At 52.8% G+C, this 15,715-nt stretch overlaps 1 protein-coding gene across 5 annotated transcripts in view; it reads left to right on the forward strand.

Annotated features, from left to right (window-relative positions):
• Window positions 1-2,273: 2,273 nt before the first annotated feature.
• The window catches only part of LOC122373051 (neuroglian-like), a 66,595-nt gene continuing 53,153 nt past the window's right edge, over window positions 2,274-15,715 (forward strand). For 2 of the 5 annotated variants that reach the window (XR_006254966.1, XM_043350792.1), the window contains exon 1: window positions 2,308-2,657. The gene's annotated coding sequence lies outside the window, so the exon portion shown is untranslated. Of the gene's footprint in view, window positions 2,658-6,021; window positions 6,476-11,206; window positions 11,419-15,715 lie in introns of those variants that run through there. The other 3 variants (XM_043350789.1, XM_043350791.1, XM_043350790.1) reach the window with 3 other exon arrangements.

The raw sequence follows: 15,715 nt of genomic DNA on the forward strand, positions 1-15,715 counted from the left end.
GAAGAAATGGCTCCAACTTGACTGAGTAGCGGTAAATCAGCATCTGATATTAAGTTACATATTATTACGAGACCATGTTTGGCCGGAATCGTGATTCGGCGTACGTCGGCGCGCACTAGCAGCGCGTTTGCTGTCTTTTCGTGGTTTCAAGCGTTCAAACATGTGATGTGATGTTGGTCACATGCAATATGGTGATTGGTGGGTGTCAAGGTCACGTGAAAATTAGGTCAAGGTCACTGACCTTTAATGACCTTGGTTCACCTTTTCGAGTTTTACATGTTTCTAGGACAGTTTTTGGAGCTGATTTGATTTCGAATTTAGCATTCAGTTCAACATTTAAGAAGTTATAGTTTTATTGCATTCGTAACATGTTACGACGCCATCAGTGGTGGTGGACACCTACTATGGATAAGAATGATACTTAAATATGGATAAGATACTTTACGTATACCTTTATGGTGCTCTTAATAATCGCCGCCAACGTTTTAGACCGATTGTTCAGTCTGTGTAGCTATGACGGGCATTATAACTTTTCCTAAGGTAAGGCCACTTGGACGTAGCCTGCTGGTGACCTAACCTTGAGTGACCTGGGTCTGAAAGTTATGCAGCATGCGTGAAAAAGATGCATGAAAGGGTGTGCTAAAAACGGCGGCGCTCCACAACGCCGTTTTCGAGATATATTTACATAAACCTACATGGGGTGTCCAAGCATCCCCACCGCCCGGCGCGGATAATTTTTTGCACGTGCAGAGCGCATCTTTGGGGTCCACCAGGAGATAGATATGCTCAATAACTATGCTGGAATGCATTCTGGGTGGCCTGTGTAAATTTGGCACTTTGAGCTTGCCAGCGCTACCCGCCCTACCCGCATGTGTGACACAGAGTGCAACATCAAAAGGTTTGCACGTGCACAGCACGTGCACCGTGTACCCAAGCACGCCTATTTATACAGCACCTTAAAGCGCGTGTCCATCAGTGTCAGTGTACCAAATTTGGTGTGCCTAGGTCAAGGTTTTCCGGAATCGGAGGATGCATCCTCAAAACATGTTTTTCGCCCCTGGCGCGTGCATTCCGCACCCTCTGCTGCCGAGCATACCATATGGTAATGGTCAAACACCGGGACATGTGACCTGTGAATTTGGCACCTGTGCCGTCCACGGTTTAATTTGGAGCGTCGCTTAAAGGTTTTTGCCCTTCCCGACTTTGTCGGCACGTGGCACGCGCCACGTGACACCGAATGACCTGTGTCATGCATCATCACCTGCCTCAAAGCATTACCCATCGAACGGTACCACCAGCATCTCGATCCGATCATCCTTTTAGACGCAATTCCAATTGTAATGGTTCGATGACCTTTCAGAGCATGGGTTTTTGGCAACGTAAAATGGCGCCTTGTCGGCTTCACCTGAATGGAGGTGGTTGCGGGTCCAGTTTAATTATACGTCCGTGCCTGAATGTCCTAATTGATCAGTACGAGAATTTCTCTAGAGTTCTCGTAGATAATTTCTCTAGTTTCTGAAGAATTTTCGGGACCCATGCTCTTTTCATACTGGATGGAAATATATGCAAGGCACACATCCTCAACGCAAGACACCTTTTTCGGGACGAGAAATAGAATATCTTTGCCTAGGGTGATCGTTGGGCTGTAAAAGCTCCTGATTTATGCTCGTCTCAGCCCAAGCTACGGAACTGCTATTCCAGTTCAAAACCCATGTTAAAAAGTGAACTATTTCCTTAGCTGGCGTGAGTTTCTTGAGCCTCGTGACAATCGAATAAGGGCCAGGGCCCCATACGCCCATGGGGGCCCATCGGTTGTTTGGGGGGGGGGGGGCAAATGATATGATGGCCCCCCTGATTTGCCTTTGGGGGGGCCATGGCCCTGATGGCCCCCCCCCTGCGACCGCCACTGGCATCCAATGCACTTTAGGGCATGCTTGTTGGGCTGCAAAATTTGAGAGAAGTTACATCACCAATCTATCGTGAAATGAGTGGAAGCCTCGGGAGTGACTTTTTACATATCAATATTGTATGATGTCATAGAGGCGCTGTTTTCAAATGAATGGTCACAGAATATGTAATCATTATTCATTTGTCAATGTGCATCGCGCCCTGCGTTGCAAAATTCAAGTTGATTTGCATCTCCAAAACGTGAAGTTCGTCAAACGAAGGGCGCGGTCCACAAATGCCGCTGCGTCATAGATGTCTTGACTACTGATTCTGGAATGCGTTGAAGTATTCTACTGTAATACCTCGAACGAAAATGAACGTCGAATCCTAATCTACCGTTAAGAAGGGACAATCTACTGCTAGTTCTGACTCTACCCTCTGCTGATACATCCGATATAACACAAATGACGCATTGTCGATCGCGTAACACTCTGGAAGTAGACTTGAACTGTAAATTTTGAATTTTGCATTGTGAGGGAGGGGTGTGGTGGAGTTGTGGTGACAAGTGTTGGCTTGTGAATATGGTGTAGTTTTTATAACAAACAATTATGGATCAATCAGACTGCTGATATCGTGCCACACTGCCACCAGTTGGAGAAACAAGATTTTTGCCTATAAATCAAAATCCGAGACACGAGTCGGCATCAGTATTTGTTTTGATTTACCCTTTGAAGCACAGGGAACATCTTTATCCTGCCCTTAGGCCTTAGGTGAGTGTTGACTGACTTTCAGGAATTTTTCCCACTCTTGGATTTAATGTCCTGATTTTCAAGTAAATTTTTATGTGGTTTTTGGGGTTGGCCCGAGCCGTGATTTAGACTTGCTCGCTGATCAAGCGCAGCACGTATAATGCCACTGGCCCACCACTTAGACGTGACAAGTGCCCCTTTCTTTGGTTCCAATGTGATGCGTACTGTGTGCTGTGTGCATGTGATATTTGGTAAAATAAGGGTAACTTGCATAGCCCAAATTAAGCAGGAAGTTGGCTGATACTGTGTCGCTGGTCAGGTACTTACCTTGGTAGTCTTCAAGCAGGCATGGCATCACACTTCCTTGTATATGGCTATAGGTGAGGTGATGGGCTGCGGCCTCATCAATATGCCCATTAGTGTGATACATCACAAGTGTACTTTTGATTGTGTTTTTGATTGATAAAAGAAATTTGATTGCTGAGCATGAAAATTTGGTTGGGTTCAGTATCCATTGCCAACTACTGGTCACTCAAAGCACATTTGAGCTTTTGATCATGCAGCTTTCAGTCATCATCTTTGCCCAATCACCATCAATAGCATGCTAAAACACATCTTTTTGGATGTTTGTTTTGCTCATGATTAGGCTAGGTCACTTTCATATGTGTAATAACTTTTTTTAAAGTTGAATGGCCATACTGACACTTGTCAACTCACTGGCCTGGTTTGTGGCATGCTGGATGGAGCAATTGTCTTTACCCAAACCCCAGCCCAGGGCCCAGGATAATTTTCAGTTTGAGTTTGTGGCAAGTTTCTCTCTGTGAATCTGATCTCAGACAGCATCTCTCAAATGCCATCATATTTAAGAGTGCTCTTAAAAAGTTATGGTTTTGTGCCATGTTTGGAATGATACTGACTGGCTTGCAGGCTGTTTGTTCACCTTGCACTATTTATTTCAATGGAAAGAGATTACATGTTCTACCCCTCACAATGCATTCCTGATCAATGCTGAATCAAAATAGACCTATTCCATAGAAGTACCTAAGTTGTGTTTGAATTATAAGCTTTGTATGATTTTTTCCCTTCCAAGGCCTTAAGTTCACCAACCTTTGCCACACCAGGCAATGTCCAAATGTCATCATTTTGGTTACCAGGTGTGTGGAAGTCTGTAAAATAGTCGGACCAAAATTTTAGTGAAACTTTATCTGTCATTTGTTTTCTTACTTTAATATGGACTAGAAATAGGAGCTCTAAAGTTTTGAAACACCTTGAAAACTCACCATCAAAACATGGGACTGAGTGCTTTGGCATCCAGCTGTCCCTAGCTGCCTGCATGTGATACGTCTGGATATACCCAGCTGAGTGGTTCTCCCTATCATACCCCAGGCGCCTGAGTGCCTGTGTGTCTGTCTATCCCCTAGCCTATGAGCATCTCTATGCCTGTGTATCCAAGTGTGTGTCTGCCAGCGTCTCCGGCTGACGCGACGGCGGCGGCGGAACCGTGCCGCGCGCTCGCCGCTGCGCCGCACCCCATTGTGCCGGCGCGGTCGGCGTCCGGCGCCGATGGTGCTCTTCCGGCGGCGCCCGTGGCCCGCGGCCATCTGGGTCGTCAGCGGGGCGCCGCCGTCCCGGAGGGTGGACCGGAGATGGTGCCGGAGGGCTGGAGGCGGGACTGCCCGGAGCGAGACCGGTCACCGGGGTGGGTCTGTAGGCTTTCGGAGGCGGTCTGGACTAGTGGTCTGAAGGTGTCGGCCGCACTGGTCCAGAGCTGTTGTCAGAGTGGCGGTCCCTCCACCTGGCCGGACACGGCACCTGCGGACGGAGGGTGGGGAGCGTCCTACTGTGAGATATTGTGGACGTTCCAATCCAATGTCATTTTCTACGCACATTATATCATACTTAAATGAGGTCTTAATCACCTCTGACCTCACCCACATCATTGCAGTGAAGATCACAGAGTCTTTGTGCCTGTGAATGTGTAAGCAACATAGCCAACACGCTTTCGATATCTGCCATCGATTTCTTTTCATTTGCAGAATGGCTCCGGTGCTCTATATCTGGTGTGCATTTTCCTAAATGGTCTTCTGTAATTTGCCGTTCTGAGTGTTTGATTTGGCTTCCATCATGCCGGTTCTCTGTTGTTTCTTGCGCTAGCTAGGACTTCTCTCCTTGTTCTACGCTGCGTGTCCCTGCGCTGCGGCCGCTCTGTCTGGGTACCGGTCTCTGTCTTTGTGTGCTGCCGGCGGAGGCGGAGGTGGGGGCAGCTCAGGTTTCTGGCGGTATTTGCCGTTTGGCCTGGCCTGGCCTGGCCGGACGTCTCCCCCGGCCGCGCGGGTATATTGATCACGGCGGCACGTGCGGAGATCGTGTGTGGCCGCGCCCAGACTGACGGCTTTTTCTCATTAGACGGGCCAATCTGGCCGCGAATCAGGCAAACAATGGCCGAAAAACGGTCCCCCGAGGCCAATCAATTAGTGGTCTGGCGTGGGACGGGAGGCGACGCAGTGTCGCTCTGTGGTCCTGGCAGGGACGCCTGCCTCGGGTGTTTGTGTCCAGAGGAGCGAGCTACTTGAGAGCGATTTCTTTCCTGGTACGGCTCGTGATGCAGAGTGCTGGAAGGCTTGCCGTCGATACTAGTTTGTTATGTAACATTTGTCGGGCTTGAGGCTTGTGACTCCTAAATTGCTTTATTTCCTTCCTGTGCCTCATAAGAGGAGCATTTTGAGTGAGGACTGAAAATATGCGAAACATTATGAAAAAACTTGATGCTGAAAAGCATAGAGTGCACATTCATTTGTCAGTTTTACGTTAGTAAATTTATATTGGTTCCATTTAGCTCTTTGTTTTTCCTCATAACTTCTTTTAACTCGTCTTTTGCCCATAGTTAATATTTTTGGCTGTCACGTAGAGAAGCCCAATTGCGTCGGCGGGTTGATTTATTTGCAATGGCTTTATCGATCTGCTTCTTCCGCGTTCCTGGTCAGAAAGGCGGCAGCAGTTTCGTTCAAATCAGCTGCGATGGCGGGCGGCCGGCCAATAAGTCTGCTCATGATGCCCAGACGTTAGTTTAAAACCGAGCCTCTCTGTCGGTTGGGCGTGGCTGCTGATTTCTGGGTGAGCTATCGGCTTTGGTATAAAGCCGGCGCCGGCCGACTTCGTTATTCTGGCACCGTACGAGCCCTCACTGAATACCTGGCGAAAGGCCCCAGTGTGGGTGGATCCTTGAGCTACACCATTGCCGCGTCAGCACTACCTCAGCTCCCTCCCCCTTCACCCTGGAGACTGTGAAATCCCCAAGTCTCCTCCGGAATGGATGTTTGAGCATGCCGGCCGCCCCCGCCCCGCCCTGTGCGCCGCCGCCGCCGCCGGATCGATGTCGCCGCCCGGCTGGGGTCCGTCGGCGAGCGGCGGGGTGCGCTGGCCGGCCTGTCGACCGGCCGGCCGACCAATTACACAGGTGCGCCACCGCCGTCGGCGAGACTCAAACTGAACTGTCGGAGAGGCGCCGTCCCGGACCGCGCCGTGCGTGTGCGCCGCGCGACGTTCCCCCGTCGGCCGGTCGGCCGGTCACGCGCCGCCGTCGCCGACGCCCAGTCGACTCCGACGAGCGGGCTGGGCGTGTCGGCGGCGACGGCGCTCCGAGCCGGACGGCGGCGCGGCGACCCGCGGTGACCGGCTGGGGAGCTGCCGTGACGGGCCGCTGAGCTGAGGTGACCCGCGGTGACGGACCGGTGACGCTCGGTGATTCGGTGACGAGTGGTGACCGGAGTGGTACTCGTGGACTCGGACCTGTGACGGACGGGACGCCGCCGGCGCCCCGCCCAGCGGCACTCCTCACGGTACGGTATGGCGCCACCAGGTCGGGGCGTCTGTTTGGTCGGTCTGGGAGGGGCCGGGTGAGCGAGGCATAGCCCCGCTGAAGCCCCGGGAGCTGGGAGGGTGTTGGCGGAAGGCGGGGCGCTGTTGATGTGGTCGGGCGGGGCCGTTGCCACCTGACACCCCACAGGATGCACTTTACCCCAGCGGCGGATACCTCGCCTCACGTTTGCCGACCGGAGCGAGCTCAAACAGCCGGCACGGCGTCCCCGTTTCACGCTGGCATGAAGGGACGTGACAGCGCTTCCCGTACGTGTTCATCTGTCCGGGGCGGCTGTCTCTCTCAACAGACCGACAGCCAATTACTATAGAACGTGGCGGCGCGGCGGCCGGTTGTAAAGCCGGCGGGCGGAGCCGACACCGTTTGTAACCGACGCGTGGTTCCGGTCACGCTGTGAATCGGCCCCGGCGGATGCGTCCGGTAGTGGCCCGCTCTCCGACGGGTGCCCCCACGGAGCATTCTCGGGCGACACAGGAGCCCAATGGGATCCCCGAGGAGCGCGCGGCACGCTGCTCGGTATTCATTGGCGTTCCGCGGCCACCGGCTGTCGGACGGCCGTCCTCGCTATGTGCCCGGTGCGTCTGAGACGCACGACGGCGCCGATGCGGGCTGACAGCCACTGTCCCTCGGCTCTGCCCGCTCTGGCTCCGGCGACCGCTGACGGCGGTGGCGGCGGGCGTTTCATTTGCGGTGTCGTTTCGAATTAGGGTCGTGGCGCGGGGTCCCTCCCACGCTGCGGGACTGCGTAGGAGGCGCGGACGACTGACGTGCTGTTGTGTGGTGAGCTGGCGGTCATCCCGGGTGCTGCCCGGCGCGGCGGCAGCCGTCTGGCCCGCGCTCCTCGTCTGACGGACACGTTTGTTGACGCTAGGCCCGCCGCTGGTGCACGGTGGTGGTGGCTGCGGTGTGATGGGCTCTGGTGTATGTTTTCATGGAGGCTGGCCGACCTATTATAGGATGTTTGTTAGTGGTGATGCAGACTGGTCATGAAAGTCGAGAGCCGCCACGGCCGCCGGCAGCGTGCAAACATTGAGTGCTGCACCTAGCCAGGATTTGCAGTCAACCTGACATCATGTTATCGAATGCTTTGTTTGTGGCTTAACCCGCGCCCAGATGGGGTCTGCCGAGCAACGCGGTCTGATGGGGGGGGGGGGCATTTTGGCCCCCCCTCAGATCTCGAGAACCACGCAACATAGCGACAAGCGGTAAACGGTGTTGGATAGCCCCAACGGGGAACTACCTTGTGACCCAATTTCATTGACCTCGGTCAAACCGATGACGTCACAGGTCAGGTCAAAGGTCGAATTTTCACCGTTTACAGGCATTTCAAGAAATGCGTTGTAAAATCGTGTAAAATGCATTTCATTGAAAATCATCGATGGGGAAATGTTCTTCAAACACATATTTTGCTATTTGAGGTCACTGATACCAGGTCAGGTCACAGAGGTCAGGTCACTGGGGGGTCACAATATGAAAGTGTCGTGTGATACATGTTTATGGTCCATTTCACATGACAAATGCGATTATGTGGGTCAGACAGACTTAAGGGCCAGCTTAGGTCACGTTTTGGTCAGGGTCAGGTCAAGGTCAGGTCAAGGTCAGGTCAAATTAGGTCAAATTTCAAAGTTGATATTTTTGCATAAACTGGGTATCGATTCGATGCAGCTCGTCACGGGGAGTTCAATGGTGGTCTCCGTTTTGCGCTACGAGGTCTAGAATTGCTAAAAATTGAGTTAAAAAATTTGACGTCATCAATTTTAACAGTTTTTTCGCTATAACTTGGCCAAAAAAAGAGGTATCGATCTAAAATTTGGTATGTATATCGAAGAGCGCATGGACTATCACATATATTCCGGTTTGTTCGAAATTCGAAAATTTTTGGAATTTTTTTGAGTTTTTCTAAAAAAATCAATTTTTTATTTTTGGGGGTCAAAATCGAAAAATTTCGAAAATCCGAGATAGCAGTTTTGTAGCGCCGTCTTTTCTCTACACAACCACATAAAGAACTTTAAAATTGCTTGTTAACTGTAGAATTGGTGAGCGTTTCAAGATGTCATGTTTTTTGCTCATTTTTACTCGAACATGACCTCAGTTTGACCTCAATAACTCCTGACCTGAGGTGACCTGTGACTTGAAATTTTGTGTGAAGGTGTCAAATTGATGTCCGGTAAGGTACCCAAAATTTGGCGGCGCTGCGCGCCGCCGTTTTCTCGCTATTTAAGAAAAACCACAGGGGGGGCCAAAATGGCCCCCCCCCCATCAGGGCGCGGGTTAATGCGACATAGGAAATAGTTTCATACTTCTAATGCATTTTTGCAAGTAAGTGGCGTCCAGATTCCTTTGACAAGCAAGTCCGTCTCGGTATAGTACCCGCCCCGCTGGTTGCGCTGGATAGTTATCCCGGCCGGCTGTCCGCTAGTTTTCACTGCTTCTTCTCAATCTCCCCGCCCACCTGACCCAAAATTCATAGTCCCCAGAAGAGCTCGTGCGCGTTGGATGAAAAGCCGCGTGTCATCCCGATGAGGAGCTTGAACGGCTAGCCGCGAAGTGGCTCTGGCCTCTGAGCTGTCTCTCTGCAGCGCATTAGCTAACCGGGCGGTCTCCTTGGCCGAGCAATATGGACGGATTTACACGGAACAAATTATCTCCAGGGCTGAGCAGCCTGCTGGTGGGCTATTATAAGATTTCCGCGCGAGCCAGGCAGGGGATTAGTACTAGCATGATCACGGCTAGGGATGGACCAGTACGATTTGTGCCGCTTATCTTTGAAGGTTACGTTATTATTCCAAACATGGCTCCCTGATAAATCAGTTCTGCCTGTTCAGGGACAGCTGAACGTTCCTCTTAGAAATTAATTGGAAAACTTTCTGAAGCTCTGTCTATGATCACACATATACATTACGTGCTGCATGCTGTGAGTTGATTTTTGATTGTCCTAAATCCTGAGCTGTTGCGACCTTTCCCAAAACTGGATCTCATTTAATGCTACGGCACTGATGCCGGGCGCAGCGTTTCCCCATCCAGCCGTGATGGACACATCAATTCTAATTTCCCGACCGCCTGGCTGGGGTTGGTGCGTGCTTCCGTCCCTGACGGGCTAGAGCTGGCTGGTGCCGCCACTCTGTCCCTCCCAACTTCCTCCCAACTTCCTCCCAACTTCCTCCCAACTCCCTCCCACTCTGGTGTCGGTCTGAGCCGGCCGGTGGACTGCCGACCGCACACAGCCGACGTGAGGAAAACAGTCCTCGCAAGACCGACCACAGGATTCCACACAAAATTGACCTGAACTGCTCTGAATTGACATGTTGGAAGCATCGAAATTCATAGCAGGAAGGCGACCAACCGCGAGAGTTCGTTTGTTTGAAGGAACTGCAGCTATTCCATAGACAAGACAAACGTTTGTGAAATATGACGTGTTAGAAGAATAAATGGTGGAGCGAAATTCTCCGAGTAGCTTTAAGCTTTGAAAGCTAAGTAAATGCACTTGGGCAGCTTGAGATGATCTCTACAGGGGGGCTTGATGCCGACACATGAGCGGATCCGGTCATTCGACTATGTAGTCGGGGGGCCGGGCTAATTTCATTTCCGGCCTTCAACGACGCTTTGTTGAAGCGCTGGCGTCACAGTGCACGTGCTGGAGACAGTTAATGTGTCACCGTGGGCCGTGGCATCGCTGTGTCACGAGTGTGGATTGTGTGGCTGTCCTTTATAGCAACTCCCGTTGCTCTCTTTTATGCATAAATCCTGTCTGTTCCGATCTGTCATTGTAGCTCTCCTTGCCACTTATATTCCATGGCATGCCCTTCTTATTTGGATCCCGTGGGTCCCTTGGCGGACAGTGTCACGTGGATCCCGTGACTGTCCGTTTCACGTATATACCCTTGACTGTCCGAGTGTCCGTGTCACCTGCACCCCGTTGCCAGCCGTCCCCCTGCAGGGTCCTCCGTGCACAGGTGAGCTGAGCTGACGACCGGTGCGCAGCGGAGGCTCATTACCGATGCAGTGAGAGCGCCTGATGAGCAGACCGAGAGGACAGTCAGACGGTACGCGGCCGGTCCGGTGGCACCGCGGCCTCGGCGTTCGCGAATGATCTCTCCACGGAGCTGTGGACTGTTGGCTTTGGATTGACGTAATCGGTAAACAGCTCCCGTGGTTGCCGCCGGTCGGTGTGTCTGGTAATGTTGACGTTACGGACTGTGTCAGAAACACTGAGCTGTGGCCGCAGAGCCGGCTGGACTTTCAGGTCCTCAGGGCTGGTGGCCATTATTGATGGTTACGGTAAGCTATCGTAGATAATATATCCGTCCGGTGAAGTTATTCTTGTTAACTCTCCTCCGCCCAACCTAATACCCCCTCCGCCCAACGTAGCCTTTCTCTCCGCTTGCTGCAGTCTCTCTCCTCTCCTCTCCTCTTTCCCTCTCGCTTTCCGTGGTCTCCCTCTGCCCGATAGTCCCCCACTCCCTTCCCCAAGTGCCCTTGCCCGTCATCCTTGACAGGACTCGTTTCCTCTCTCCGGCTTCATAACAAGCCAGCACTCGGTCACCCCTCAGCGTACTTCCGCTGGCGTCCTCTGCAAAGCGAGCGCAGCTGCCTCAAAGGATATCCTCTGCGGCCGCTGCAGAACCCCCTCCCTTCCCGAGCGGACCGCCATCGTGCCCGTGGACGGGTCAGTGTGTTCCCGTGACCCGTAAACAGATACGGAGTCACCAGGGCGTCCGCGCCGGGTGTGCAGCTCCGGAACAGTAGATTGACTGGCTTTGGCATTGTCGAATGTCGCCTCGTGTTGTTCGGTTCGGTGGTCAGCATACGGTGGTGGTAGCCATATCGGGGACTCAAAGTCTACTGTGATCGGAGAAGTGTCTGGGACCGACTATTTCCGTCCTCCCGGCGACTGGCTGTTGTGCTGTGAGTAAATGCGAGGCTCGTCCACTCGCAGCTTCATGTGTCGCGCTAGTTGCTTATACCATCTTGGATATGTAGGTATTATGTTGCGTCGATTGAAAGAAGACAACCCCCAGCTTCAGTTTAACCCCCCTCCATTTGACCGACCCTCTGGGCCCCTGAGGCCCGCTGTGTCCTGCCGCCTCCCGACCGTCGCGTGCGCCTCAGCGACTCACTACTGGCACGTTTCGTGAACCGGCGCCGTATGCTTTGATGACGTGACGCGCGTCAATTCGTAGACGCCAGCTGTACCCGATATAAATGGCGACTCGACTTGAGGATGACGTCATTGTGTTAGTGTTTATGGTTTCATTTTTGTAGCGCTTTGGTAGTGCAGACTGGTTACGATCTATTAAAGATACGTTCAGCTTTGTTTGTGTCAGTTCACTGGCCGTCGCTCGCGTTGCTCTGTTGTAGTTATGTAATGGCTCCAGCCACTACTCCTTGAGTCCTGCTGTCGTTTCTCTGTTGTAGTTATGTAATGGCTCCAGCCACTACCCCTGCTGTAGTGACTAGGGCGGTAGGTATTTCACGGCCACGCTGCCAGCCACTGTCAGCGCATTTCGCGAGCTGACGTCATACTCGTGGTAGTGTTGGGCTTGTTGATGATTCCATGGAAACCCAAATTGCCACGCATGCTGGCAGCGTCGGTGAAACTGGAAACACCGCCTAGCGCTGCCTCTTTGATGACTAAACTTACCTTTGGGTCCCATCGCACCGGCCTCCTGCCACGCCGAGCCGGCTCCTACTGAGCCCCGCGGCGTTTCCGTATCGGCGGTCTGCCACGCCGAGTCGGCTCCTACAGGGCCCCGTGGCGTTTCCGTACCGGCCTCCTGCTACGCCGAGCCGACCGGTAAACGCCACAATGGAAACGGCCTTGCAACAGCGCACGCGGCGCCGCGGGCTACCTTTGGACGCGCGCTGTGGCAGCCGGGCGCCGCCGGCCGCAGGTGGCAGGGACCGGCTGCCTGGTGTGGTCAGCTGGCTCCGACTACCTGCCGTGCCGCGCCGCGCGGTGGGAGGTGGAGTCTGTACCCCGGCCGAGCGGCTGGCCGTCCGGTCCCTGAGCGGCGGCGGGCGGACCGTCGCCCGCTCGGCAGTCGGCACTGCTCGCTCGATAACCCAAGCTACTCGGATTGGTGACGTCATAGACATTGCGCCGGCGGCGTTTTATTAAGGCCGCTCGATTTAATGTCTATTGCCGCTTGGAATGGAGGGGCGCGCTGAAATCCTGCGGGTGGCCGTTGCCGGGCAGGGGACTGGTGTGCACTGCAGTAAATGTCGCCGGAACCAGTAATTGGTCCTGCACCAACGTCTACATGCGATGTTGAGCGGAGGCGGGCTCGATCGAACGCAGCCACGGACCCCCTCTCTGTCAATCTACCCGGCCCATCTAGCTCCTTGTTTGGCCGGTGAACTGTATTGAGCTCTTCCGTTCTCTTTTTGCTCCTTATCTTTTTGTCCTCCCGCCACGTTGCCTGTGCCTCCGTTATCTCCCCTCTCTCATTTCCTTCCTCCTTTCAATAATCTCTCAACCTGCGTCTCTTCATCCATTACTTCCTCCGCTATCTCCCAGGCTTTGTTTTTCTCTTTCGTATTCTCATTATCTTTTCTTCCGCTCGATATATTCTTTTATACCCTAACTCATAGTCATGACATGAACACTCACAACCTCGCGACGATTAGAAACCACCCAAAGCTCTCAGTGGTCTGTTGGTCCGGAACACACCCTAAAGCCCTCGGAAGCTGCTCGGGCCCCGTCAAAGTCATTGACAGTAGCTTCCACCGCGGGCTCGCTCGTGGACTCCGAGCTGCTGGCGACAGCGGCCGGCGCCGTGTCCCTGCTTTATGTTCGTCCACTCTGACCGGTCGCCCAATGATGGATCGTAACTCGCCGTCCGGTCCCGGCTGCCACGAGCTGGAACCAGTGCGAAAGGGCTCAGCGAATCTCTCAAGGGTTAGAGGATATGGTGGCGTCGTTTTCTTTGATTGAGACATCATTGGGCTTTGGTTGCTTCCTTGATGCGTCAGTGAAGATCCAATCAATCGGGTCTGGAGCTTTTTAGTTGGCTTTGTTGATCCTTAATGTGAAAGCTTTCGAAGGACTTGATCTTTTTAGTCTCTTTACTTATCCCGAAATCCTGCAATAATCCTGCCTCGGACCTCGGTTATCTTTTTGTCGGAAACTTTATTTGTTCTCTCACTGCCACAATTTTTTTCCCCATCGGTCTTTTTCAGCTGTCATCCATTTGCCATTTTGATTGCACCGGGACATTCTTGACTCTGGCGGCGCAGAGCTCGACTGTAATCAAATCGTCGATTCATAAATCAATAATCGACTTCAATCAAAAACTGCCTGTCACCGCTTCTGTTCTGTTTTTGCTCCGGAGTCTTTGTGGTGGCCAAAGGGGACCAATCGAGCCGAGTCGGCTCTCTGTAGCGGCACCGGTGATGTAGACAGTGACGATGACGATGACGACGACATGCTGGGCTTGACCCAATGGCTGCCTCCACTCGCTATGGTCGATTTCCCTTCGATCGGCTTTGGGATGTCGCTGGCCGCCGCGGCGGCTACCGTGCCTTGCGGCCGTGACCGATGGCGATGACTCATAGGGTGTTCCTCCTACCGTCCGCCGCTTCTGCCCCTCCCCACTGCCACCACATGGCCTTGCTTCCCCACCGCCTCCGCCAGAAGTCGTCAATGGACCGTCAGCCAGTCCTCTATCCCTCCCTTCCCCGCTATCCTCCCCATCAGCCACCGGTCGGCCATCCATCGAGACGTCAGGGGCCGGCCGCCGACCGGACAAATTAGCTCATGTCCCTCTGTTTGTCCGCCTCCGAGCTCGATTATTGCGCGTGATTAGCTGGCACGTTGTTGATGGCTCACTGGGCGGCTGGGAGGTGGCTGTCGACTGGTGCTCCAGAGGACCCCTGCGCCCTCCTCTCATTATAATGAGGCTGGGTACTCGTGATGAAATGGGGTTGCATGGTAGAGTCCAGCAGAGATGGCTGATCCCTCACACAGGCAGAAGCCGTCAATAAGTCACCGTATCCGCTGATTGCATCAACAATGGATTGATCCATTGTGAACGGTCTGTGAATTGTCATGCATTACGACATGAAGGCAGACCTGCCACTCTGGAGAACGTTTCGGTGCTGATTGCGGTGCAAATTAGCCTTCACTTTCAGATGTTTATTTGGTTTCCAATATTGTGAGTTAAACAGCTTTTGCATTTCGCTGGTTAACAACACTATCAATCTCTTCCTAGTTCCTGCTGCATTTAGGTGTCAGTTCCGAGTTCGTGTTTTGCCGCTGCATATCCTTGTTGCTTGTCGGTCTTCTGAAAATTCACTTGAATAGACGAATAAGGTTTGTTTTAATTCCGTAAAGCTGGTACTAGGGTGTACTCCATGTGTTGGCAGGGCTCACGTAGCTTATATTCAGAGCCTACTTTTTCGATGAACTAATTTAAACCATTCTGTAACTTGTAAGCGAATTTTCCTAGCAGTGTCTGATGGTTTTTTAAAAGGATTTTATGCATTTGGGCATCTGCTACTTTGAAGGCTCATTTCTAGAAATTCACTGCCATTTCCAATTAGGAAAGGAATTCCGTAGGATTTCCGAAGACGGGTTTAATAATTTCGCTAGCTTCAACTCTATCCTTATTACGCTGTTTCTACGGATGGAGTTTCTAGGTCGGCTGATGCAAGCCGTCTGGAGACATTTTCCTCGGGCTGTCAGCCTGCTGTCGCTGTCATAAACTGTCAGTCACTGTCACGCGCTATATGTCATAAACTGTCGGCCACTGCCAGTTTCGCGGTGTCTGAATGTTTAACTGTCATGACAGGCGGGCGGGACGGCTGGATCCGCCGCTGGCCGCAGAGTCTGTCTAAAGGTGAAGGAGTTGGAATGGCAGCGTCTGACACGCACGGGGTCACAGCGGTCACTCTGGTGTCGGCGCGTGTCGCCTCGCTAGCCGTGACACGTGCCTGAGAGTTGGTGTGCTGGAGAGCTGAAGCTTGCTTGTTGCTAGTTCAATGGCCATGGTGTATATTTTTGTGGATTGGCGTGGTGCATGTGCTGCTCATTACGTGATCAGTGCAGAATGATGAACACCAGTGCCTGGGCTGCTCAATGTTCTCCACCGACTGATGATGACGTTGCTATTACCGATGACCCTGCCAGCGCCGGGTACGGGGGTCCCTATCGACCCGTTCCGGGGCAGCCGGCCGCCCTGTAAGCTGATGGTCGTAGCGGGCC

This window comes from Amphibalanus amphitrite, unplaced genomic scaffold (genome assembly GCF_019059575.1).
Source record: "Amphibalanus amphitrite isolate SeventyFive unplaced genomic scaffold, NRLGWU_Aamphi_draft 001437F_arrow, whole genome shotgun sequence".
NCBI classification, from domain to species: Eukaryota; Metazoa; Arthropoda; class Thecostraca; order Balanomorpha; family Balanidae; genus Amphibalanus; species Amphibalanus amphitrite.